Below are 5108 nucleotides of genomic sequence, written 5' to 3' on the forward strand. Positions count from 1 at the left end.
TGCAGTACTTTAAATTTAGTTCCATATATATGGTCAGATTCTGAAACAAATATGGCGACGAAGATTCTCTCTCTCTCTCTCTCTCTCTCTCTCTCTCTCTCTCTCTCTCTCTCTCTCTTGTGCTTCGGAGCTTATTTGGGAGCTTTGTTAAAGTTACCACGTGGAATAAGTAAAATATTAGTTTATTTATTAAGTAACTCATTCATTCTTAATTTTAGTTGGTTTATCAAGCCCCAGTGTGACCCAGTGCCTCTCCAATGATGTGTGAAGCAGTTAGTCTGCTCCACATTATCTACCACCGAAATCAGTCAAAATTAAATATCTAATAGTGAAAAACTTTCATTCATTGGTTGTGGAAGTTAAATTACTAGATAATCATTTAAATTATTATACATAAAAAAGGTTATACATTATCTAAAAGGTATTATATCCATCCTCATATTTCAAACCTCTCCCTACTTCTAGTTTTGGCATCAATTGTGAAGGGAAATATTGATGCTTTACCTCGATGATAAAGGAAACTGAAATGTAATAGTAACGTGTTAATATTTATTCTGTTGGGGATACTTGGCAAAAATACTTCTTTTTCTAGCAACGAATCATAAACAAGTTTCAATCGAACTGATTTATTTCGTTAAGAAATTAATGCTTATATCACATATGATAAATAAAGCTTTTAATCTAAAGTAAAATAGTTATTCGAATCTATCGAAAAGGTATTTTGCCGTAGCAGTAACAAGATGTTTTCTTGTCTCTGTATTGTGGACCTTTCTTCACAATTTTTCTTGCTTCACTAAGCAAGACCAAGTTCGAAAGAAAAAATGTTTTCGATGCCTGAACTAAAGAAACTTTTAACGACAGGTCCCAAATTAATGTTCCCTTTCTTTTTCTCCATTTCAGTGTGTTTAACGAAGCAGTTGGTTTATTTGTGTATGTCTTTCATCACCAATTAGATGTTTAACACACACACCATTTTTATTACAGTCGGTGTACTTCTTACTCCTGTATAAAATCAGTAAATCAACTCTCTCTCTCTCTCTCTCTCTCTCTCTCTCTCTCTCTCTCCAAAGGTTTCGTAATACCCAGAACCATTATGATCATTGAAACGTTTGCTTTTTTGTAGTCGCTCCAAGTCATCGATTAGTCTTACTTAATGAAGACATTCGTCCATGTCCAAAGTTTATCCAACTAAATCGACAAAATACACGAAGGATAGTATGAGTTAAGAGTATATAAAAGCTATTAAGTCAATTGATATGAAAGATAATTTCCATTCATGTAAGAAAAGCTGTCAACATACATTTACCCCAGTCATTGCGAGTGAGGATTTTGAATAGAGAGAGAGAGAGAGAGAGAGAGAGAGAGAGAGAGAGAGTATTAAAATTGCAATAACGATTTTATCAGAACGAGACCATAAGAAGAGAGAGAGAGAGAGAGAGAGAGAGAGAGAGAGAGAGAGAGGTCATATAGAAGCAGGACCGGATCCCACCTTTCATCTGGTGGTTTCAATACGAGTGGCAATGATGAGTTATTGAAATGGCTCCTTGGTGTTAAGAGTGACAATATCAAGGGTTGCCTCTGCACAAATCTGGTGCCAATATGAACGACAACGGAGCCTCATAATTGATACTCCTGTCGAACTCACGGTTCTTCTCCCAAAGACATTTCGGTGTCTGCATTTGACGACACTCAGAAGTCTGACAAATTTATAACCATTGAATTCGGCTGGGAGATGTTTATACATATTATTGTGTACTTTATTGCTTTCGTACTTTTCTGTTGATGTTCTTTTTATCTTATATGTATAAATAATGTAGGACACACACACACCCACACACACACACACACACACACACACATATATATATATATATATATATGAATATATATCTATCTATCTATCTATCTATCTATCTATATATATATATATATATATATGTATATATGTATATATGTATATATACATATATATATATATATATATATAGTGCATACGTATGTATATGTTATAACCTTTTATTTCCAATCGAGTTTATTAATTAACGGATTATATTGATTGCAAGACAGTGGCGTGCGTGAGGAATTACTTTGAAATAATACATCTAAATTTTCTTTAATAGTAAGTAAACATCAGTACCTTATCAATGTTAAAACTTCATAATCGACGGTAAAACTATTAACCTTAAGTTTACTTCCATTCATTTTATTTTCCCGATGTCATTAAGCATTTTAATCTATTTCATTAGCTTAAGTATCATTGAATATAATCTATACTGATAGAATGCTTATCAAAGGTTTAAAAACTCTTGACTTAATACAAAATTATTATAATAAATCTTTATTAAAAAACGATTAAGATTATAGAGATCTCATCTATTATAGATTTAGTAATACACGTATAAGAGAATATTTTTAAAGTTATCCCAAGACCGAATTATATAAGGTAAAAATAGAATGTTTCGAAATTACCCTCCAAAATTATCTCATCTGTCTCAAATGTCTTCTTTTGCCCTAAAAAGTTTTGTAACGAGAAACGAGAAAAATACTGCAAACTTCTATTTCTTGTTATCCTACTTCACTCTCTTGCCACTTTTCTTTCATTCTTAATTCATGTTTTCTTCATTACTCCCACTTTCTATTCTTCCATTTTTGTAATGTTAGTGGCCGAGTTTTACCATTGTCCTTCTTAATTTATTTTGAAGCTTGAGAGAGAGAGAGAGAGAGAGAGAGAGAGAGAGAGAGAGAGTCTGAGTTTGGCAATAAATAAGGCAACTACGGACACTAGTTCCGACCAGTAATGGAAAGATCCTTCGAGTGTGAAGTAATCTCCGACGGCCGACATAAGAAGAACAGAAGAACCAAGAAGCACTCTTGTACTGTCTGACCATCTCATCTTTATTTCTCATTTTCTCTCTCCTTTATCCTTTTTCTCTCCTCTCCTCTTCCTCCCTTATACGACTCCTTACCTCGCCCTTTCTCGGTCTTCCTTCCTCTATACATTATGCCATTTTCTCTCTTCCTCTCGACGAAATAACAAATCAAACCATAAAGAGATCATTTTTCGTCTTCAAAATCTCGCTTTTGAAAGTGATGAGTCTTGTGACATTTTCTATTTCTTTTGTGGCTCATTTTTTTGAGGAAGAGTTTAAGTTTTATATAGTAGTTTTTTTTTTTGTTTTAGATAAAATAGGAAAGTTTTATGTTCATATTTATAGAACGCATTTGCAAAAACCATCTGACGATAGCGGCAAAAGGGGAATTATGGGTTAGAGACTTGTTTATATATATATATATATATATATATAGGTGTGTGTGTGTCTGTGTGTGCGTATGTGTGTGTGCGTGCAGATACATATGTGTGTATGTAGACACACATAAATAAATCCATTCAAGTATGCGTATTGTATGCATACGTGAACTTTATAGATTCAGCATAAATTGATGAATTTGCATTAAAAAGCTATTAATGAATAATAGCGATATATCGACACTGATGATTCATTACCCAATAAAACGATAAATGCCAGATAATTAGAGAGATAAATCATCTTGGTAATCCGACATCACAATTTCACCTTTCAAAAAGTCACATTATTTGGAATTAACAATCCTTTCAATTTTAAATTTATTCCTGAGATTTTTTTAGGTAAAATAAATTAAGGAAAATTATCTATTTATTTTTCATATAATCATATTCGATTGGAAAGATGTTTATGCAGTTTATTTTTTAATAAATCATTGATGATGAAACATGGCTTTGCCAATATGTTTGATGGAGGACGCAATGTTACTTTTTTTTTTTCCCTCGGTTAAACATATGGTCTTCCTTACACTTATCCAATACCATGACACTATTACTGCTTTGTTTATTAATTTACTCATTCATTTACAACTATTTGTTATATAAGATTTATATGTACAGGTTTGTTCTATTGTATAAAATGATTCAATTAATATATATATATACATATATATATATATATATATATATACATATATATATATATATATATACATATATATATATATATATGTATATATATATATATATATATAACTATATATATATACTGGGAGAGAGAGAGAGAGAGAGAGAGAGAGAGAGAGAATTTGAATATGTAATATGCACGATATATATATATGTATATATATATATATATATATATATATGTATATATATATATATATATATTTATATATGTATATGTATATATATATATATATATATATGTATATTTAAATATATACTGTATATATTATATATATATATATATATATATATCTATATATATACACATATATATGCATATATATATATATATAAATATATATATATATATATATATATACATATACAGAGAGAGAGAGAGAGAGAGAGAGAGAGAGAGAGAGAGAGAGAATGGGGATTAAATGAAGTATGTTGAAAATAATTTGAATTACCTCTAATTGCAATGAAGTGAACAATTCAACGACATAAAAAAATCTTTATCTATTTGCGCAAGAATTTGTATGATTGAAAGTCCTCCTTTTCATGAATATTAGGACGGTTAAACGATTAGACTGACTCAAAAGAATAAATTGAGTATCCGTATAATTGTAGTAATATATTTTTAGATACAATCCTTTTCATTATGTTATTATATAAAAAATAAAAAATATGAGAGATAATGATCTAGATCAGGTCGACATTGACTAACAGAATATATCCGAATCAACAGATGGTTTGAAATGTAATTGTGCCGCCTTCATGAGGAATGAACCGACGCAAGTTTGACACTTATTCTTGGATAAGAAATTGTTGATGAGTGATAGCTTCTACCTCGTTTGTACATCGCTTGTTCTTAGATCAGCAAAGGCAGTTAAAAGAAGACCGTAAAATCACTTGATAATCGGGCGTGTTGACATCAGATGGCGAAGCTTTAATGGTCTTTCATGTTTTTGTTTTTTTACATCTTGACTTAATATGAATTACTTGGTCACAACTGATTAAAGATAAAATTCCCTACTTAATTCTTGAAGAAACCGAATTTTGGTTTTTAAATATAGTTACTTAATTTACCTTTACAGTGCACTGTTCCCTGGGTGTAAAAATTCCTCCTCGATTCATA

Source organism: Palaemon carinicauda, chromosome 17 (assembly GCF_036898095.1).
Source record: "Palaemon carinicauda isolate YSFRI2023 chromosome 17, ASM3689809v2, whole genome shotgun sequence".
NCBI lineage: Eukaryota > Metazoa > Arthropoda > Malacostraca > Decapoda > Palaemonidae > Palaemon > Palaemon carinicauda.